Genomic DNA, 24,768 nt, shown 5'->3' on the forward strand with positions numbered 1-24,768 from the left:
GTGTATATTTTAGATATTCCAAAAACACATGGAAATTTTTGAATGTCATCTGACTAACTTGGCTCTTTTTCCAGTAATAAAGCCAATTGTGAATTATCTATAAGGAGTTTTTCTATCTGTTTAATACATGATCAGATGAAGCTTCTGTTCTGTTTTGTAGTTCCATCTTCTGTCGCAATAGATTCAAATTCTCACGAAAGAGAATGTAGTTTTATAGTTTGTGGAAAATAAACGAAAAATTCCTGAAATGAAGTAACATTCATATCCAATTGAATGATACAAACACTTAAAACAAACCTGAATTGAGGAAAATGCATTCGATGATATAAATGTTCATTTCCAAATTTTGACAAATATCTATCGAATTTTCGATTCGCCGAAGACTTTGCATTTTATCTGTCGGCATTTATTTAAATATTGAATAACAATTTTGGAAACTGCAAACTTTTTCAAGAACTTTCATATATCGAAATGGAATATTTATTATTAACATGACACTGACAGCCAAATTGTCCACAGATACCACAGAAATATGGGACTTGAAATGTCAAAATGATCCGAAACACCCCGTATACTCGAAAACCGCGGGGAGAATCGAAGGTTTGGGATTTTTCCCGGGATCTCCAGACGATTTTGAGGGGGGTCTTATTCTTGTCATTTTTGCTCTAGATGGTCCCGTTTGGGCTGTGATTTTACGTTTAAAGTTTGACGTATATGTGCAAGCGGTTTTATATATACTTAGAAACGCATTATTCAGAGATAAACAGGTCCGTATTCACAATGATTTGAAGGAAAGTACATTCAAAGTCACTTGGAGGAAGCTGAATATTTCGATTATACAAGTTCCCAGAAATTCTTTTAGGGTCAGTGAATTTAAAGGGGATATCTATGGTCAAGCGATTTTATGGACTAGTTCAAGTGACTTTGGATATACTATACCTATGTATATTCGATATTTGGTGCAACATAAAATATGTATACGTGTGTCAGTATCTCCAATAGCTAAGTTCGATAAGTTCAATGTAGTTTATAATCGTGAACTTGTTTTCGAAATAATCGATATTTTACTAGATGTAACATCCAAAAAATAATTTCCTCAGTAAGAGTAATTTTTAACAGAATATCGGACATCGACCTAAAGTTGTACCGGTTGATAGTTTTCGATAAAATGCATAAAACACCCTATATTTCACGAACGATTGGATTTAGGACAATTTTCAACACAGATTCAGATCAGACTATCCATATTGTCCCGCATTCTGGCTGAAAACATGTAGACTTATTCCTATAACACCCTGATGTATATAGGTTAAACCGGAAGAACGATCACAAAAAGAGATCGAGAACATCGTCCTCAAATATTATGAGGAAAATTCTAACACTACAAAATATTTTTTCGGTGGAAATCATGCTTTCCATTCATGATATAATTTAGCATTCCTGCACCTGGAAGCGAAACAGTCTAATGAAGGCAAAGACGAATATTTCTATAGAAAAGGCTTAGGAGTACAACTACTATACTTGAAAGCGACTATATTGACGAAAAATGCCGAATTTTTGAGAAAAACAGTGTTTTTACTGGTTAGGACCGTGAATTATAATAATTAAGTAAATTGTGCAGTTATTAGTACGCAGTGGAAGCGTAAGTACTGGGCCCATAATCTGTAATTATTTATACGCAATTCAAGGAGTAATCAACTTAAAATTATTTTATTATAACAACTCGACATCAAAACAACTTCTGTCATAATGATACATAAGATAACTAATTAACAAATAGTTATAATATGTTCGTAATTTTCCTTCAGGATTCACAAGAGGATAAACAAAATGAACATTTCATGATGATGAATAATACGAAGTGAAAAAACTCAACAATTATTTCATAATCATAAACATTAAACGGCAATTATAACTGTTGCCATTGTTTCCGAAGAAACTCATAATACTTGAACTGATGACAAGCAAACATTCTTTCATCGAATCTTCGAAACTTTTCCAATTTTTGCTAACGAGGCAAATCGAAATCCTAGAAGGTCAGGAAATTGAGGCAGGAAGTTTGAACGAATTTCTGTTAACAATACCTATCCAATATTCAAAATTCTTGAGTAGCTACTATCAAACCTGCGGGCTCGAGGAGGTAAATAGTCGATCTCTTCCGTTCAAACAGGAAGGCGGTCTTCGTATTACCACCTGCGCCCCATTCTTGTTTATACGACGCCTCCAGGCAGATATAACATTTCAAGATCCCATGTTCAAGGCGAATTCGACAAACTATTACAACTCTGCGGGTTTTATTCTCCTAGATCAGACCGAAATGGTAATAAAATAAATAATTGCGTGAAGACATTGACAATGACACGTTTCATTGGATATCCTTTCTAATCAATCAATTCTTAATTTTTTTTTGGTTCATTATTTTCAATAATCGTTCGACAAAATTAAATTCAAATATCCCCTTGCCTATGGCCTATTATGAAAAAATTTTTTCGCGCGTGAACAAAAGAGATGCTTTACATTCCCGAAAGTTTGTCAGTTATTGAAAAATACTGTGAACAAATATTTCCAAATATTTAAAGAAAATTATTGATCTAAAGAACAAAACAAAATAATTTCTTAGGAAGATGGTTCATTAATATTACAACACATAATTTTACTAGCCAAGGTTCATTTGTCTTATGGGAATTCAATTCCTAATAATATCTATAGATATATGCATTCTGTCAAAAAAATAATGTAAACAAATACTTCCAAATATTTAAAGAAAATTATTGATCTAAAGAACAAAACAAAATAATTTCTTAGGAAGATAGTTCATTGATAAAATTTCACTGACCAAGGTCAATTTGTCAAACATAAATTCAATTCATAATAATATAGATACATATTTGCATTCTGTCAAAAACTACAGTAGCTATGTGGATGAAGTAAGGAACAAAATTCATAATTCCAATATTGAATATTTTCAAGCGAAAGCTCGTACTGGTCGAGTTTAGTTTTTAATTGACCACCTCATTACATAAAAATTTTACTTATAACGCCATTCATTTTTACAGAGTGATGTCATAATTTTTTTAAAACTACCCCTATTTCTTGCTTATTTATTGGACAGTGCAAATTACCTAATTCATGGTGTGAACATATTGTTAACAATTTTTTTGAGAAAATAACACATTTACTGTGAGAGTTGAACATGAAACTTTCGTGAAAGAAAATCTTTGTCCCAAAAAACAAACGGAATTAGTGCAAATGTTCAAATTGTTTTTCATTAACCATTCGGTACTGACCGATACGAGTGTAATCACTTTGTACTCTTCGCTCAAGGACTTTAGGAGGATCTGCTACACATCAGCGCAAATTCTTTGCAATAACACTTCTAAATTATTTGGCCTATTAAAATTAACCTTTGATTTTAAATGATCACAAAAAAAGTCAGAGGTGGTAAAGTCTGGGGAACGCGGTGGCCACTCAATAGGTCCTCGACGTCCTTTCCAACATGGGCGTCAGGATATTGACGGACAAAATATTACATTGATAAAGCACACAAATCAACAACAATATTATTAATTTTTAGAAATTTTCATTAACCTATCTTTACATTTGTTATGTTTAAGAGTTTATATTTATGTTGGGAATTTAGTTCAGTTAGATAAGTTTAGTTTTTGATTTTGCAAGAGATATCCTTACATATTCTCGCTGTACAATGAATTGAATTACAGAGAAATTGAGAGAAAAGGCCTTCAATGTCATCTATTCAATTCATTGACTAAGTAGGGTGTTTTTTTTCTTATAGCAAATAATTAAATTGAATTCAGGATGTCAAAATCCACAGAATTCGTCGAAAAGACCAAGATTTATGTATAAAGAAAACTCATTTTCATTTCAAGTCAATAACCTATTCGGGCCACCCGCTTTTCTTTCCTTTTTTGATATCCTATATAGGGTGTACCATCAACCTTCTGAAGCTTTATGTCTTTAGAGCTTCCTTTCATATAATATGACATGTTGTGAGATAACCTGTAGTGAAAGTCAATTAAATATTAAATTTCAATTCCATGAAGAGCACTTTCACAGACTAATATGACCCTGCGAACGAAATATAAATATAAAATTCTTCTTTCCCTTTCCAGCGATACATCTCTTCGAATTTTTGACAGTTCGATCAATACAATAGAGATATACACAGACGAACAATGTGAGAGAAGACATTTTGTACTGGGCATCAACAACTGATTAAACATTTTTGTGGTGTATGAATTCGAAAACAACACGAGATTTTATCTATCAGTTCTAGTTTTTGAGATACAGTTGAATTGATGTTATGATGTTAATTCTGATGTAAGCCAAAGTAAAGAAACATATCAGGAATCATATTTTGAAGAAATAAATATGTACGATGAAATTATTTACCAATATTTATGTCTTATATTATTATTTGAAGTTCTTAAAAATACATTATTCTCTCTTTTTGCATATTCAATATTTAGTTGTTGATAATTGGGGCCTACATTAATGACGTAGGCTACCATCACATTATATTGCAATAAAAATTTTATACTATTAATGGCTACAATCAGAATTGCAGATGATTAGAAAAAAAAAGAAAAAACGTTTATTTTTTCATTTAGTGAACTGATAACCAGATTATTAATTGCAAATATAAAGTATATAAGGGTAGATGATGTATAAACAGTCCTATTGCCTTCAGAGGAACAAAAGGCGCATGAATAATAATAATAATAATGTTTATTCATTTAAAGAGAAATGAACGAACGTTCGAAAGCTCTATTTGGATTTACAAGTCAGACTCCAAAAAAATATGATTAACATAAAACCGTTTCGCAACATATCTAAATGCCAGGCAAACTCAATGATACATATAAAATGGACGAATTCCGTTCCACAACGATTTCGTAGGTTATAGAATGGATAATTCATTTTTTTTCCATTTCGATATCGATAGAAACCGGAAACATCTAATTTATTCAGGCGTAATGATCGCGGTTTTGAACTTGAAAAGGATCAATACCAAAAGTTCAAGCGGCTATGCCTTTCGCTTTTCTACAACACCAATAATAATAGATACGTATTACGAAAGTTTCCTTCTCGTCGTTTTGATGTTACGTAAATTGTGTAATAATGCTGGACTGGGCATATTCAGAGCGGAACTCGAGAATGCATTGTTCTATCATCGTCGTTCAACTCTTCTTCTCAACATCTTTGGCACACGTTGTCGCTCATTTTGAACAGGTCGTTATGGTAATTCTGGCGGGCAGTCTTTGCTGACGGCTGTCGAATGTTAATGATATGGACAGTGTAACACTGGGATTAATGAATAAATTTCAGGAAAATACTCCATATTTCACATAGTTCATTATTTTCACACTTTTCCCATCTCGCATGAAGAAGGTCGTATTATTAACATAATAGAACTATTTAGAGGGATATCGAAAACCATTAGGAATTCAGGGTGGCTTGATTTATAAAAAAAATTGCGTTGTTTAAGGATGAGTGTGTTGGTGTGAAGTGTGAACAGATCCAAAATATCTCCAATGGTTCCCGAGATATCTCGAAAAAACTAAAAATCGAGATCTTTTTTTCTGTATATGGCATCCATAAGAAAAAAAATTGACTATCGCGTCTCTGAAACAATGGAAAACAGAAAAAAATCTGAAGACACCATTGAAATCTCTATATTGGATAATGGCAACAAACTGAAATTCGTGAAGTTATCTCCAGAAACAAATGAGTTATACAGGATTCTCCGCAATGAGGAGAATCTTCAGCTTCCTCGGTGGCTTAGTGGTTAGAGCATCGGATTAGTTACTCGGAGGTTGCGGGTTCGAGACCCGCCCGAGGAGAAATGAAAAATTATCTGAATGCCGTGAAAATAATTTCATATACACAGACGTTGTTTACCTGTTTTTTTATTGCAGATTTGTATTCTACCTGTTTTTGTGCAATAGAACAGAATTCCTACAATGGTTACAAAGGTTTATTATTATACATGCGATGGTATTGAATATAATATTCTTTATTTCTGGGATTCAAAACCCAGATCACAATATTCATTATAATTTTTTTTCAGATGAATTGAGATACCCATAGTGTGCAATAAAAAAAAATAATAAACGATCGCTTGATATTTGAAGTTCTTTCATTTCTGCCAGGTGAAGAACCTGAAATAGAATCACGAGACCGAAAATGTGAATTGTTTTTGTCCAACTGAAAAAAGTTTTCAGTAAAGTTCCATCCCCGGTTCGTGAATGGGTTCGGAACAAATAACCGAAATAAATGGCCCTTCAAGTATCTGCCCAAGTGGTCGGCTAGACCTAAGGTGTTTTCGTATATTTCCCGAATGCTTCCTTTTGGAAGCAGGATGAGAATTTATACCAGAAAGTTACCAACTTAGGAAATATATATCTCCTTCTAGCGCTGAGAGCTGAAGAAAAACTCTTCACTATTAGGACATGGATCGCTGAATGAGCTACGAGCAAAAAAACCTGAGATATCGATATAAACAATATGGTTTTATTTTAACACTAATAATGTTACATTCAAGAAAATTAACTGGTGACAAATTTCCTATTAGGCTGCTGCCTGGTCTTTTCAAGCATGGTGTGTCGAAAAGAAACTCAAACAATCCTGATTACCTGTCAGTGTTTTACTTAAGAGGGATTACCACCACGTGGTATTTCGCGAAACATTCAATATTTGGTACCCATTCATTTCGATGACCAAACTACGGTGTACAATTCACCCCATCTTTTTCCTTTTATCAGTTACCAAAAAATGTTTTCTTTTTTCGTTCGCAAATTAAAAATATTTACTTTCTTCCATCATGTAGATTATTGTATGAGAAAATTATGTGATAACTCCGTGATGATCGTTGATTTGTAGGAAGGAACATCTCTAATTTATAATCTCTAATCCACTGAGTAACCACGTTGTGGTGTTCCCTCTTGAATTTGAAACGTTGGACTTGCCGTATTAGGCCAATTGAAAAGTCCCCGGTCTGATGCACAAATGGAGGTGCTAGTATTGAATCCATATGATTTTCAGGTAGTAATAACCTTCAAACGATACGTATCAAATTTTGACAGCAGTCCGACCATTAGTTTGTGAGATATTGCGTTTTGTTATTTGAAAAAAGATGAAAAAAAAATTTCGTGTGCTGATAAAATATTGCTTTTTGAAGGGAAAAAATACAGTTGAAGCAAAATTTTGGCTATATGAAGAGTTTCCGGGGACTGCACTAGGAAAATCAACCATCATTGATTGGTATGCTAAGTTTAAACGTGGTGAAATGAGTACCAACGCGAACGCAGTGGATGCCTAAAAGAGGTTGTCACCGACGAAAAAAATCAAAAACGTTCACAAAATAATTTTGAATGACGTAAAGTGAAGTTGATCCAGATAGCAGACATTGTGAAGATACCATCTGAACGTGTACATCATATCATCCACGAATAAAGGTACATGAGAAAGCTGTGTGTAAAATGGGTGCCGCGCAAGCTCTCAATAAATTAAAAGCAACAACGTGTTAATGATTCTGAACTGTGTTTGAAGCTGTTCAAGTGTAATAAACCTGAATTTTTGCGTCGAAATGTGACAATGGATGAAACATGGCTCCATCATTTCACTCCGGAGTCCAATCGACAGTCAGCTGAGTGAACCGAATCCAAAGCGAGGAAAAACACAACAGTCAGCTGGCAAAGTTATGGCATCAGTATTCTGGGATGCACAAGGCATAATATTCATTAATAACCTCCAAAGAGCCAGACCATCAACAGCCAATATTATATAGCGTTATTGGATCGTTTAAAGGATGAAATCGTTAAAAATGGCCCCATTTGAAAAAAAAAGGTGCTGTTTCATCAAGACAATGAGCCGTGTCACAAATCAATGGAAACCATAGCAAAATTGCATGACTTGGGCTTCGAATTGCTTCTGCATCCAACGTATTCGCCAGATCTGAACCCCAGCGACTTTTTTCCTGTTCTCAAACCTCAAAAGAATGTTCGCAGGAAAGAAATTTAGCGCCAACGAAGAAGTAATCGGCTAAACTGAGGCCTATTTTGAAGCGAAAGACAAATCGTACTACAAAAATGGTATCGAAAAGATGGAAGAACTCTATAATCGCTGTATCGCCCTCGAAGGCAACTATGTTGAATAATAAAATCGAATTTTGCCAAAAAAAAAAAGGGTTTTATTATAGTAGATTGGGGACTTTTCAATTGGCCTGTCAGCTTAGTAAAAACCGTGGAGGATGTTGAAGCCCACTGATGTATGCATATAACATGACTTAATTATAACCTAGTTCACGGCGACTGTTATACCTATTCCGAGGCTCATTACCAATTCAATTACTTCACAATTACCGACTTCGCGACTAAGGATTCGAATCTTGATTGAGTTTTGACATGATGCGGAACCATTATCATCAAACCGAACCGCAAATTTCGTTCTACTGTAATGTTAATTGCTTAGTAGACCTTTCGTCGCAATCGTCAGTTTCGCCTTTTTCTTTTTTTTTTCGAGGACCCCGTTTGCGAAGAAGTTTTTAACATAATAACAATAGTTCTACTTTCGAAGAAGTCATCAACGAATGTAGTTAATATTTGGCGTTTCTTCTCGAATCTTGAAATTCGATGCTCACTGGAAAAGCATCTCGAAAACTCAAGTACTTGGAGAAAAAATCTGCAGGGCCCCCGAGCTCTTTTTTAGAAATAATAATATATCAGAACGCATATCATAGATATCTCGATTCGTTCTCAAAATATAGGGCGTTTCTGAAAAATGACTTTCAAATATTTCGCTATATCTTTTTTTCTGTTCGAGATATTCAACAAAATTGTACTCCGTTTCTTTTTTTCAATAACTTTCCTGGTTTATATGACACTCATAACAGATCATAGAAGTTTTTCAAATTTCCCGAACAGAAGCCAAGGTATAGCGAAATATTTGAATAAACCATTTTTCTGAAACGTCCTGTTACTCGAGAACGGAGCAAAAATATCTATTACCTGCTTTTTGATATCTAATTATTCCGAAATAATTCTCAGTCTTACAGTTCTTGAAATGCTCTCAGTGCGCATAGAATTTGGGACACCCTGTACAATGTTTTTCATTATACAGTGACAAAATAACAATAAGTAAACGCCTACTTTTTTTTAAATAACTTTTCTGGTTTATATGACACTCATAACACATCATAGAAATTAATAACCGTTTTAGAGATATTGAGGAAAGTTGGTGTTCCTTAAATGGGACACCCTATATTTTTCAAATCAGGTTTTTAAATGTCATCCGTTTCGAAGATAGGACACCATAGATATAAATATTTTTCAATTATTTGGATATTTAATTAATTTAGTGTTCATTGCAAAATTGTACTCCAGTCACAAAAAACACAAAACACCCAAATCGCTTATGTTTAGCCGTATAAGAATCTCCTTGTGAATAGAATATGGGAACTTGGTGAATTGATATTAATGTTACTTATATAGGTAATAATAATGAAATCAAGTTGAACCCTTCTAATAATTCAACAAATTTTTCATTCTGCCTCGCCCTGAATAACTTGAAGTATTCACTAAATATACCTACACTTCCGTGAGAAAATGCAGCATCAATTACAAAAGAAACAATATTAAATTCATTGTCACAGCATTATTTTAAAAATACCCTCAGCTAAGTTTATGTTATATTGCAAGTGTCTCCCCAACTGATGAATTGAGTTAATAGCATCTCTAAAATGTTATTTAACCGACTATTTAATATTGTTTTTCTATTTCAGTATCGTAATGAGTTCATTACAGCATAGTTTTCAGTTATATTATTCGTTTTGTGGTTGTCTACACTGACTTTCGATGCTATCAAATTTTAAAACACGTCAATTGTCAATATAATATAATTTCTCTGAATTCTGGTGGTGTTAAATCGATTTTGTCAGACATGATTCACGAATTTAATGCGTAATTGTAAATTATTTCAAAATTCGAAAAGAACGATTCAAATTCGAATTCCGTAATCTGTCAATTTTCGTAACAGTCACACCAACTGCCAGGATACAATACAAAAGTCACTAGGATATATAATCTGAATTTTTCATTGAAATTCGACAATATTTCACAAAACTTGACTGAAATAGGGAAAATATCTTCTAATACTCGTTGCAGAAGGCAATTCCAAAACTCACTTCGCATTCGTGCTTGAATAGGAGGTCATTCTGCAATTCTGTTTTAGAATCTACTTATTTTAATTAGCAAAACACTGTTAGGTATTAATTTTAATAGCTGGTAATGCTTCTCAAGACCTACTTATCCATTATCAATCACAAAGGTGTTGATGAGCTGGGACAGGGTTTGTTATTGCGATAATCAAGTTAAACGAATATGCGTTGGCGTTACATTTTAGGTCAAACGAATGATGACTTACAAATGGAGCAATAAACGCCTAAGCGCGTTGATACTTCATTGAACGCTCATCGATCGAATGGCTTCCCACAAGACCTACGATAGAATTTTATTATTATTTCTTATAGTAAATTCGTTATCTAGTGTGGGGATCCAAGAATCCCTTTGAGCTAAAAAAAAATTAATGGCACATTTTTGGGTTGGATTTTTGAGGGAATCATAATAGTCAAAAACCGCAACCTTTTAAGTTGTACTGTTTTCAAGCTATGAGGGTAAATTGAAAAATGGCGTGAAATGAAAAGTTCTCATATCTTATTTATTACTGGTGTTATGAATATGGAACAAAAACATTCTACAGGTACTTTTTCAAGTAGAATCCATTGGTGTGATCATTTGTTTTATATTGCCATTAGTTTTTAAGTTATAATTATAATTTGTGTGTTTTTTTTTAATGTGAACAATAAAAATTTCTCTAACAAATAAAACCATTTTTTTTCTTTTCAAAAATATATAATGTGATATATTAATTTCTTATCAAACTATGAAAAGAGACACCATGCTTCACACAACTATTCATCTGATCTCGATAAAATTTTTCGAATTAATATTGCTGACAACATTTTCTGGCATTTCTGGATTTCAAACTTTATGCAAATTTCGAAAATGAAAGAGTACTTTGTCGCATTCAGTTCATTATTGGATCAGATCTCTTTGAAATGTTTTCATATAAAATTTGATTCAATGAAAATGACAAAATATTAATTTAAAGATTTATTCACTCTATCTCAGTACATTCACTATAAATGTTTATATTCGTAACAATTATACAATAATAACAACAATAATTTTTTCCTTTGAGCACACAATTCAATATTGAATGTGATCAAAATGAGTTTCCTGGATTTATTTTCGAAAAATTGTCAGAAATCATGATAAAATTCACAAATCATATCCATATCTGAAGAGATATCAGGTATAACCAGAGTACAGCGCCCCTTTTCAATTTTTAAGAAAACTGCAAAACAAAATTGAATCAGAGTCGAAACTGGATCAGAAGATCGTACTAATTCTTAAATTAATTCGGAAATTAATGAATGAAAGATAATGAATTCGTTCGGCATTTCTTCCAGTTCTCCGAAATAATTATTTGAATATAACATCAATCCTTGTTATCTATAATCAGATTATTTTGAAGTTCACTAATCGTATCATTCACCAAACTCCTGTACTCAGAATTCAAGGTGAATTTTCAGTAAAAACGGGGGTAAGTGTTTATGTAAACAGGGTGTTACTAAATAAGTACGAAAGTTTTTAGGGGGTGAATCTTTGTCGAATCTCAAAGAGGGTCTTTCATGTAAACAAAAATTCTTGAATAGTTACACGCTCCCAAAAATAAGAACAGAAAATTATTTGTTTGAAATTGCAGTAGAAGGAATGGCATTCTGTGGGAATGTTCTACCAATGAAAAGGCTACTTATGCATATTTTTTAATTTTGTTGTGATTTTTTGAAGGAGAAAAACATGCAACACTGGTTGCATTTTTCACCAGAACTGTTGTGTTTGTAAAATTAATTTTTTCCTAATGAAAATATAAAATACTTTTGCATTAACTGATCTTCAGTAAATGGAATCGAAAAGATAGTATTTATAGAACGACTACCTTAGACCAAAGCAGGATTATATTCGATCAATGATCCAATAATAAATGGTCAATTAATCTACTTAATAGGTGACTAACAAGTTTTTTTTATGGATAGGGCATGATCACAAAATGCCATTCCTGACACTCTTCAGCATTTTCAAAAAAAAAAAATTTCCTCATTTTTGGGTGTGTAACTTGAAAGACTGTCATTAATATTCGACACTGATTCACCTACTGAAAACTTTCGCACATTTTATTCATCTACACTAAGAAACAAAATTGACAAGAATGAAATTTAATAGAAACTTAAATAATAGATGTTTCTGACGGTTTTAGCAACTATGAAGTGTTATCATATGTGTTAAAAAATCACACTATTTCAATAACTAAATTTATCTATTGACCTACGATCAATTTCTCAATTCATTTTCATAAAGTCGTGAATTCAATAACTTTGAGCAAAAGTGTTTTCAACACAGTATTTTATAACATTCTCTACTGCGTGGTCGAGTTTTTGTTGATAAGAGGATTAAGTTAGTTATTAATTTACACTAATCACAGTGATCGGTAAATTCTGCTTATGTACAAGATTCCTTAACTGGTTTACTCACAATTTATCATTAAACTATATTTCTGCATATTACTCTCTCTGTCTCTCGACCTTGGCTGTCTTCACTAGAGACGGAATACTTCCGTTTTTCTCTCCGAGTTGCAGTTTCAGATCATTCAAATCTGTCTCAACTTTGTTTTTCTTCTTTAAATATGTGGTTTTGCATTCCGCATTATAATTCATTCCAGTTATGATCTATCTAGAACGTAACGAAATTTTGTTTAAGTTTCCCACGAAGTTATTACTTTTTGTTACAGTTCCTTCATCGCGATAACTTATCTGATTTGAAATATGTCGTCTAGATTGTTTTATTTCCGAGTCTTCGCGAAAATCAGTCAACTGACATACTTTTATGAAATATACAGTGTGGTCAAAATTTTAGTTCAATAATTTTGGCGTCGAATAGAACCACTCGTTATCATAAAAAAAAGTTCATGTCCAATTAAATGCCATCTGAAAGCGTTTAAATACACTTCGTCAATTTTTGTATATACTTTCATTTATCACTAATGGGAAAATTTTGAAACATTATTTTTTGTAGATTTTGATCATAGTGTTTGCTTTGTATCTCGAAAATGGTCATTCTATGAAAAAAAAATTCTCGGGAACTTTTTTTCAGAAGAGCTCTGTTGATTTCAGAAATGAAATAATTTTCCTGAAAAAAGACAGTGGTGTAGATTTTTGATAGGAAAAGGATAATCGCACCCCAACATCTACGCCACTAGGTAATTCTGGCAGGAAACTCTCACCTAATTCCAAACATTACATAATCTAGACTTAAATACCTAAAAACTTGAAAAATGAATGTAATAATACTAGAGTTATAAGTAAAAATTATTTTTTTCAGACTATCTCGAAAACTCGAATTTTTTTTATGTTTATATGAGCTTTCTTTCAAGAAAAGAGTGGTTCTATCCAACGCCAAAGTTATCGAACTAAAATCTGGACCACCCTGTATAATCGAATGATCAAAACAAATTTTATTGTTGATTTATTATTTCGATTGTTGACGAATTAATTCTCAAATTCTATTCTGTCTGGGGGTTCCTTAAATATGGACGTTCGGAATTTTGTTTTCCTGGCTATTTCAAAACTGCTGATTCCATCGAAATATTGCATTTAGAACATTTTAATATCGTGATGAACATGCACCTTCACCTCTTTTATCTCAATGCTATCTATTAGGATAGAGGAAAAATTCGATGATTGTTGGTTTTGGCATTTAGGAATGAGATTAGCTTCTGCATAATCTAACTGATCTTACTGAACTTTTTATTTTTGAGCCAATTTGAAGGAGAAGGCGATTAAAACACTGGTATATAGTAATGAACTCTGGTCTTAGATTGCAATCTATTATCTAACTCTTATTGTGATAATTTGTGTCAATAATGTGTCAATTTAGACCAGAAATGCAAAGTTCTCAAGAGCGAAGAAGTCAATTACCTTCAACATCAACATTTTCTTCATCAAACAGTAATACAATGTCCACTCCTTTTCCCTCTTCTTCTTCTAGTTCTTTAAATACAGCAGCCAGCAGTTTTTCTAAATCAGCTCATGAACGTACTAAATCATTTCACGAAAGAAAACAACAACTTATTGCTAATGCTCGTAGAAGATATATTGAAAACACAATTTAGACATCCCTTTGTAATTCATCATTTCTAGAGTTAGTGTCAAAATCAAAAGGCTCTTGCTTCACACACAGAGTACGATATTGAGTGGTCCATTTTTAAGAATAAAATTAGAATAAAATGATTTTCAAATGTAATTCATCTAATAATGTAATGATCCCATAGGACAAATAGACCACAGTGAGGTGCTATTCATAGCAGGATATTGAACTGTTTGGACGTTGATGGCAATCATCATTACCTTCACCTCATGAAGAAGCATATGCTCACCGAGTGAAAGATATGAAATTGGGATTACCATGGTAACAAATTGCCTGTATTTTGTTCCAGTAGTCCAAGGTTATACTCGCTCTGGTCGAGCTTCTTGTTGAAAAATAGGAAGGGTTCGAAGATGAGGAATACAAGATTCCCATTTTATTTATGCAAAGAGGACTTACTTCCATAAGTTATCAGTAGTATAACAGCAGGTATTCCACATGCATCCTATTTATTAGAATGAAGAAATATCATATTTGACCTGATTTTCTCATCACCAAACTGATAAAATATAATAGCACACCAGCCGCGTGTGGTTACGACCTAAGCAGGAAGAAACCCCAAAAAACTTGCTATCATTCTATCAGCACGATGTCATTTTCAATGAAATTTTCATTCATATTTATATAGAAAACATTTTCTTCGACTTCTTCTTTCGATAATGATTAAGAAGTTATATGATTCTGCTTCTCAGTCAAATCTATGGACACATTCTCTACGCACCATGTTAAAAATTACAATTCAGAGTTGTTGATTATTGTTCATCCACGCATTAGTGTGGAATGTACAGTGATTTTCTGTCTTCATATGATAATTATTATCAGCAGATATCTAACGTGAAACTTGTTATTTTATATGATAGTCAATCAAAACAATTCGTTAACGTACATCAAACTCTTTACTGAAATGCTCGTTCTTTGAAAAAACATGATTTTACGAAGGTATTTTTTTATTATTTATAATTAAAAGGTAATTGCATTTAAATTTATAATGATGAATGTAATAACCGAAAATTTAAATAAAATTATATTTATTTGCGATTAAGATTCCGAACTCATCCAAGCCTTCAACAGGCAAATATAATGAGAAACATATAAATCCGAACACTTAGTAAAAATTATCTATTTTCATTTCTTTAGGTTTATGTCGAAGTTTCGACCTGTCTCCATTTCGTTCTCAATGGGTCTCATCTTTAAACTGACAGCATCGAAACAATCGACTTGAGTGGAGTAGAGAAAGACAAATTTCGATTTTATTTAGCCATGCACCATGGTCTGACATGGGAAGAAGTCGATTTGGTGAACGCCCAATTTTATGCATGTTCATCACTATGTTAATGATTATGGTGTGGGGTGCCATTAACAGAATAAAGTTATATGTAGATATTTGCGAACTCATTCAAGCCTTTAACGGGCAAATATATCAAGTGACATACCGACAACCAGTAAAAATTATCTTTTTTCAATTTTTTTTTATGTATACAAGTGTATCATCACAAAAAACAATATATGATAAAATGTTCAACCTTACGACATTATTATGGCTAATATGATAGCTAATAAATTGAATTTGAAAGAGCAGGATTTTCAATAATTGTGTTTAAGAAGTTTCTTGAGAGTGCAAAGTGAGAAGAAATGTAAATTATCGCCAATAAACCTATTTTGAAAAGGGACTTATAGTTGGACCAAGGGAGCCTGGACTTTCATACAGTGATATTGATACTAGACTGCAAAGATAAGATGTTTTATTAAGGCATGGCTTCGAGAAGGCCGAACACCAAAAGCCAGAGACACAGGGCGAATTCGTGGAACAACACCTCTTCAAGACCTCCTCTTATGATTGCTAGCCAGGGCACTTGCAAACCACTATAAGTTATAAGTCGAATAAGTTTCGGTCTGTTTTCAATCCGTCTTAGCTTCAACCTGACAGCATCGAAACAAGCGATTTGAGTGGAGTAGTGAAAGACAAATTTTGATTTTATGAAGCCATGCACAACGATCTGACATGGGAAAAAGGCGATGTGGTGCAAACAGTGATACCCAATTTTTTGTTGAGAGGCATGTTCATCACACTGTTAATGATTATGGTTATGATTATATGGTGTGATGATTATGATTATATGGTGTGAAGTGCCATTGATTAAGGCTCTAGGTCATCTTTAGTGTTCATTGGAGGTAGCCTCGGAGGTAGCATTACCGCGCAGCTTTACATACTTGAACTAGCGTTCCTAAAGAATAATGCCCGACCACATGGGGCAAGAGTAGCTTTGGAGTACTTTGAACATGCTGAAATTAATTTGCTGCCATGGACACCACGATCTCCGGATTTGTCCCAAATTGAACAATTTTGGACTTGATCGGTAAAAGATCCGACAATTTACCACAGCTAGCTCAAACTCTGGATGTGCTCTTACGCGAGATTTACTTTTCCTGAAACGAGATCAGAAATAGTCCTAGCGCATCAACACATTATTATTGAGCATAAATTGAATAAAGTCCCCCCATCTTCAGGATATTAATTTTAAACTACCACCCTCCTAAAAATTTGTGTAAATAATGTAAATTATTACTGAAATAAAATCATTTTTAGCGAATGTTCTATGTCGCAGTATAAATTCGATGCAAATTGGATAGAACCTTCACAACAAACTGCGATTAATTTATCAGTGGAAGTGAGGTTGATTGAAGATCGATAATCATTATGAATATACTTAGCGAGTGAAACAACACATAATATTAAAAGAATTTTCCTTTAATTTTCATCAGACGAGCCTCAATAAGAAAACATGAGAAGAGCATTGAGTTTCATTTAGTGTTATTATTCTCCTCGTCATCCTCTTAATTTCATGAACTTATACAGTCTTCCATATATCAATACACAGGGGAGATTCTACAATCTCTCGGACAAACTTTGAACAGATGATAGTTGTGATCCACTACAATGAGTTAGCTAATTGGTCAAATGACAATGTTTCGAATAAATAACGGGTGGTTTTTTTTTCGAGGTATATAATTTCAAGTTGGCATTACTGTTCAAGATGGCGACCGATTTAACAGCTGTCAAGTGATTTATTCTCAGTTTGGTTTGGCAATTCATCATGAATAGACTCACGCCTGAACAACGCTTGCAAATAGTGCAATTTTATTTCGAAAATAATGGTTCTGTGTGGAATACGTATCGCGCACTACGTCCATTTTATTTTGTTTAGCGAAGAAGCGCACTTCTGGTTGAATGGCAACGTCAACAAACAAAACTGCCCCATTTGGAGTGAAGCTAATCCTCAAGTGTATGTCGAAACACCGTTACATCCAGAAAAACTGACTGTTTGGTGCGCTTTATGGGCTGGTGGAATCATTGGTCCGTACTTCTTCAAAAACGATGATGGCCAGAACGTTACAGTCAATGGTGATCGGTATAGAACCATGATTACTTTACAACTTTTTCATTCCTGAATTGAACAACCATGACGTCCAGGAGCTGTGGTTCCAACAAGACGGAGCAACATGTCACACAGCTCGTGCCACAATCGATTTATTGAAAGACACGTTTGGTGACCGCTTAATTTCACGTTTTGGACCTGTGAATTGGCCTCCAAGATCTTGTGATTTAACACCACTAGACCACTTTCTGTGGGGCTATGTAAAGCATTGGTCTATGCGGATAAGCAACAAACCCTCGACCATTTGGAAAACAACATTCGCCATGTTATTGCCGATATACGGCCACAAATGTTGGAAAAAGTTATCGAAAATTGGACGTCCAGGTTGGACTACATCCGAGCCAGCCGTGGCGGTCATATGCCAGAAATCATATTTAAAATGTAATGCCACAAGATTATCTTGCGGATAAATAAAATTCATGTCAATCGAATAATCCATCGTTGTTTTATTGCAATTTAAAGTTCTATAGCTCTAAAAAAAAACACCCTTCAGATACGTCAAGAAGGACTAATGCGATTTCGACTTCGCCAGATCTCAATTCATTAGATTTTTATTTAGGGGGACATATGAAGCAACTTGTCTATCCTGGTGAAATCACATCTAATCAACAATATAAAAACAATATCGGACCAAGTACACTGCCTTGTGGAACCCCCACTTCTAAGAAAAAGAATTCCTATACGTGGTATGCTGAAAATAACTGAAATAATCCGCGATTCCCGTCTTCTGGTATCCAACCAAAATATTATCTCGCAAATTATACCTCGCGGTATAATATCAATAATTACAATAAGAATAAAACCCGTCGAATTACCGGTTTCGAACGAAAATTACCGAAGGCGGCTGTAACGAGGAAAAAACCGAGTGGCAGTTTTACTTTTGGCTCCTTCTGGAACGCGAGGCGCAGCATTCGCCGATTTCAAGCCAGTCACTGGCAGCATTTCTTTGGCATCTCGCGGTCCAGTTGGAGGTCAAGGAAATGGAAAGAACGTCTCTACTCGACGACAAGAAGTCTCATTATCGCGGTCCGTTCTTCTGTCGCGGTGCTATCACTCGAACGGGCTGGTTATTTATAACCTCTTAATCGTATTTATCATTGCATTCGATGCAAGAGTTGATTGACACTCGGACATGTTTCACTTCCTCCGGCCAGATAGCAGCTGGCATTTTCGCATACCAAGCTCCAGAAGAGCTGTCTGGAAAATGGTAACGAAAACGCAGCAGATTCAGCATAAACGTTCATCATTTTTATCTACAGGGTGTCCCAATGAAGAGGGGCCACCCCTTATATTTCTCATAATAATTAGCGGAATTTACATGAATACGTTCACTTCCGGGGACACATGCTACTGTACAGTGGATACTTGAAAACGTAACCCCCCCATGAGGGGGCGCTACAACCCCAAGAATGCGAATAGGGAATATGGGTCGAATTATGCCTCATGTTAAAGGGTTCTAAATTTCCTTTGTAAAAACGTCTTAGCCGATATTTTCAGATCAGTGGTTTAGCCAAAAAAAAACCACATATCTATTCACGTTGCACTCAGGAAACATTTATTCAAATGGACTAGTTTTCATTTTTTTGTTAAGGATTAATTCTAAAAATTTAAGTAAAATGAAACAAAAATATGGAAGAATCATTGAAATATTTCTAGAAATGAAAAAAGTATGGGACTTTGAAGTTGCGCTTGGAAGAATAATTTCATAGTATGTGCAAACTAGACGACTGGTATTCGCAGAGTGCTTACGAATTCATTGGTGTACAATCACTTGTGCCGTTCGTGTCGTGTTTTGTTCGTTACACGATGGCTGAAATAACTTACTATATACATACATATAAATTACTTTTTCTCTTTTTACTCCTCACATAAATATGATTTGCCATTGATAGACTACAACAACCAGTACTCAACTACAAACTGTTTATGAAACGTTTTTTGAATAAATCATCGTTATAAGTTGAACCATGATGAAGCAAACTCAAAAGTAGATACTTACTTGAAAAGTTTAACTCCTTTTATTTCAGGACTGACATAAGAGAGATTTGAAGAAAAAACTCCACCACTGCGAATATATCTATTTTAGCCAAATTGTCACTTTGTCCTTTCACGAAGCCTTCTTCCATTATGGTGACATAAAAACAAAACTCGAATTAAAACTACACTGTACAGCTACAAAAGGCGCAAGAGCCTTGGCGCGGCTAAGTATTTAAACGTAATTTATGGTGTAGCGATCACAGGCAAGTGCCGTGACGTCACAGACCAAAGACGTTCCGCTCTAAAATACGTAAATTTATATAATCTATTTCTCAGTCATTTATTGATGGATTTTCAAAATTTTTTCACTGATTTATTAGTTTTGCTATAGAGCAAAACTGATAAATACTATATTTGACACGATAGAATTAAAATATAGATTTTAATTCTATCGTGTCAAATATAGTATTATCAACATCACTAAACTAGTCCATTAAATTGTTGAAATTGAGCGCCATTCGATTCCATACAGTAATAGTTAACTAATTCATGTAAATTCCGCCATTTATTATATCATGGGAAATATCAGGAGAAGCTCCTTTTCATATGGGCACATCATGCTAAGGCCATAATTGTCATAATCAATCATGCGCATGAGTCTCTATGATCGAACCCAATCTACAGATTAGGTACCAAGGTACTGTCGCTCTAAGGGCCGATATTATAAAAGGATAACCGACGGTTGAACCGTCGGTAGTAAGTAAGTTCAACTGTGCTCGTTATAATAAACTCTGCATCCTGGGTGATAGTATTATTTCTTACATTAGGAACTTTAGATAATTCAACATACATACAAGGTGTCTACAATGACAGATTTTGATTTAATGCCTATAGAAGATTTGCAACAAAATATCATGGTATTGTTGACTTGTAGTTGGGTATTCTTCAATTAAACATTTCTCGATTTAACGAAATATTTCACAACAAAAGTTGAGATGTCAAATACGAATAGTATGTTATCATCAGAAATCTAAGTCCAATAGACATTTTAAAATGACATAAACCTTTTGCTAGAATTATGACAACAAGAAAATTCTGCCAGAAGCAATCGTAGTAAGAATTTGATCAAAACATTTTTTAACTGAAATATTTGCCTAGTAATCATTCCTGAATGATCTACATCTCATATACAGAGTGACCGTTAGAATGTTCAAATATGGAGAACTCCGCCAGTGATTCCTGATGGGTGGATTGAGTAGCTCATCAGGGCACTGCCGGTCCCAAGCCCGGCATATTCAAAAAAGGAGAAAAGGCCTGTCCTGAAAACTATCGTGGTATAAGCCTTCTTAGCTCAGTATCCAAGGTCTTTACAAAAATTATATCAGACGAGATAGCATCAACAGGAATATCCGAGGAACAGCAAGGCTTCAGAAAGAACAGATCGACAATCGACGCGATATTTATCATTAGGCAGATCACTGAAAAGGCCATAGAATTCAACAAAACGGCATTTATGTGTTTTATTGACCTTACCCAGGCGTTCGATAGAGTACGTCTAATCGACATAGTAAGGCTACTGAAACAACGAAAAGTAGACCGAAGCATAATTAGGGTCGTTAGAGAGCTCAATACTGATGCGTCAACATTCATCAAGACAGACTCAGGAATGACGAAGGAAATACCAATCGTAACAGGGATACGACAAGGAGATAGCCTGAGTCCAATATTATTTAATATTATTATGGACGAAATCATAGGACAGGTTAAGATCAAAGGCCGAGGATATAGAATGGGAAATGAAGAAATCAAGATTTTGTGTTATGCGGACGATGCCGTCATAATTTCAGAAGATGAAGATAACCTCCAGAGACTCCTCTACGCCTTCGAAAGAGCAGCTGATTCATTCAACATGATTATTTCCACCAAAAAAACCCAATGCCTATCTATATCCAGGGAACCAAGAAGATGCAAGCTAGCGGTATATAACAAAAGCATAGAGCAGGTTATGTCATACACATACCTTGGTTCCAATATAACAAGTAGAAGAAATCTGAAAGAGGAGGTGAACAGCCAAATTACAAAAGCCTCGTTGATATCGGGATACTTGCGCGACATAATATGGAGGAACAAATATATGAGCCTATCTAGCAAGGTCAGAATATACAAGACTTGTGTTAGGCCAATCATGACGTATGGTATTGAAACAAGAGCCGAAAATGCCGAAACCAAGAGACAACTAAGAACAACTGAGATGAGAGTGTTGAGACATATAGCAGGCTATTCATTACTCGACCATAAGAGAAATGAAAAGATCAGAGATATCTGCGGGATACAAGATGTAGTGAGATGGGCAAGGATAAGACGCAGAAATTGGAGAGACCATGTGGATAGAATGCCTGATAACCGACTGCCCAAAATAGCAAAAACGAAAAGGCCTAACACCGCAAGACTTCCAGGGAGACCACCAAAGCGCTGGTATGAAAGTTGGACCTCTGCATCCCAGGAATGAGGAATATTGTAGAAAACACAGGACTTTGTCCTAACGTATGAAGAAGAAGAAGAAGAAGAAATATGGAGAACTTCAAATTGGTCCTACACTACTGCGTCCAGCAGAAACGAAAATGACATCGCAACTGAAAATTGTATTTAAAAAAAGAACATAAAAACTAACGGACGTTAAAAAGAGTCGAAACAAAATTATCCAGATAATATAAGCATATTGAGATCTATTGTTTTTTTATTGTACACTATCCTCTTTATGTATCCCCACAAAAAAAAGTTTAGTAAGATCCTGTGATGAATACGGTCTACGTTGACGGTTGGTAATATAAAACAATTTAAACTTAGTAAATAAATATATATATATATATATATATATATAAAATTATTTATCTATTTACATTATATCCAAGGGTCATAAAGTATTTATGATTATAACCAAGGACATAATGTACTCAATAATGCCAATAACATAGCAATAAAATCAAAATAACAAACTGGTATGACATGATAAGATGTAAAATTTGCACTACCGAAAACAATTCAGTAAGATTCAGTCGATTTATTTCCTTGTATACTACCAAAGTTATTCTTGAAATAAAAATCACTCCGAGAGTTTACTTGGAATATAATAGAAATAGTATTCTCGGATGGATATGTTATTATTTCGAAATGAGGTGAAGACATAACGCTGCACATGTGGATGTTTGTAGATACAAATAAAACTCACAGAATTCTACATATTATTCCGCAATCCATGAGTTATCGTATCATGGATGCATTTCAATATCAGTTCCGGTTTATTATTTCTAGTAATGAATCTTTTGAATCATTCGAGGAAAAGATTTTCAACATCATAAAATTTTCACCAAAGCTTTTCTCGGAAGCTGTAGAAGCTATTCGCCTCGCTATTTGCATACAATTTGGTACAAATTTATACCGCATTGGTCCTACCACCGCTAATGCTTCTGGGGTTATGAGTTTTATAATTTTTTTTTTTCGAATTTCGGAATATCACCCAGGGTTCGAATCCCACCGTAGGATAATCACTTAATTTTCTTACATTGATATATGTACTTATAGTTTTTTCTACACGTAAGTGAATGAATAGTGTGAAATTAACAATACTTTCGGGGAGCAACCAATTTATCAATTTTAAAACTGAATAAATTTTTAAACTAAATGAAATAATAATAAAAAACTAAAAATAATTTAAAACTGAATAATTAATTTTATACTTTCTGGAGAAAGTATATTGAATGGAGAATCGTAAATTGTTAACTGTGCGACGCTGATAATTATTTTAGGGAATTAAACACAAAAACCTGAAATAATCTCAAATTATATTCAATAAAAGATAAAAGACAATAATTTCGAATAAAAATAGAAGTAATAATTTAGCACATTGAGAGGTCAATAATATTCTTTGACATATTCCATCAATTCTTGTTTAAATATTGTAATTTAAAAAAAAAATATAAAGCAAGAATAATAGCTATGAAATAAGGAAAGAGAAAAATATGAATTCTAGACACTACACTATAAATACAAACAATATTTAAATAACAGAAAAATTAAATCTGATAATCATATACATTATTGGTTCATTGGATCATTTATTATCGATCAATTGGTTTCCTGGTATTGAAGCTTAGAAATCATCTAGCATTCGAAATTCCACATATGATCAACATTCAGATACAACAATTTAATGCAAGAAATTCGGTCTCAATGTTTTGCTTCTCGTGAATCATAATACATGATCATTTTCTCAATTACAAGCATAGCTGTTCAACTTTACGGTTGACCGGCGACGGTTCAAGATACTATTAATTTTTTTTTCTTGAAATTAAATACAGATACATAATTGGTAAATGTATGTAGAACGTAGATTTTTTCGAAATACTGACATAACTAACCGAAATTATCTGGTTTTTAATATTTCATCATTTGCCCTTGACTTGAACCAGTGGTTGCAATTAAACTTATTCAAAATCATCTACGATGACGAGATATACACACAATATCCAAAACTCAGATTTTAGTGATAATAGAGAGAAATTAAAAACATAAAATAGTCTCCTTCATCAATCACAAATTGATACCTCAAAACAAATACTAAGAATAATATTTATTATAAGTGTCAAGTGTTTATTACTTCGTTGTAATTTTATCAGTAACCTCTCATTTTTTAAAGTTCAAGACCGATATTACAACACCACAATAACAATTCGCTTGATGGATAAACTTGAAATTCGCCATAGGAAATTGTACGTGATAAATACAATGGTGATAGATAACGAAACTCCGAATTAAATCTCCAAACCAGGTAATTCAACTGAAAAATAAGATATCACATTAACTTGAAATCGGCTTTTGTATTCAAATTCGAAACAAGTCAATTACACATCATTTAATGGGATAAAGCTTATGGAGAGAACTGCTCAATCGTGATAGAATTGAATTACACGAAGAAAACCGAAATAGAACTGAGGAAAAAATATAATATGTCTCCT

General features: G+C 33.7%; 1 protein-coding gene and 1 long non-coding RNA gene across 3 annotated transcripts in view; both read right to left on the reverse strand.

The window, feature by feature from the left end:
* LOC123680561 (protein pellino) overlaps positions 1–24,768 on the reverse strand; it is an 80,918-nt gene that overhangs the window by 30,582 nt on the left and 25,568 nt on the right. The window lies entirely within an intron of this gene.
* On the reverse strand, positions 11,179–12,970 carry LOC123680641. The gene is made up of 2 exons (XR_006747547.1): positions 12,672–12,970; positions 11,179–11,433 (listed from the first exon to the last, which is right to left on the reverse strand). It is a non-coding gene; the product is annotated as an uncharacterized LOC123680641 (long non-coding RNA).

The sequence above is a fragment of the Harmonia axyridis genome, chromosome 1 (genome assembly GCF_914767665.1).
Source record: "Harmonia axyridis chromosome 1, icHarAxyr1.1, whole genome shotgun sequence".
In the NCBI taxonomy this organism is placed as follows: Eukaryota; Metazoa; Arthropoda; class Insecta; order Coleoptera; family Coccinellidae; genus Harmonia; species Harmonia axyridis.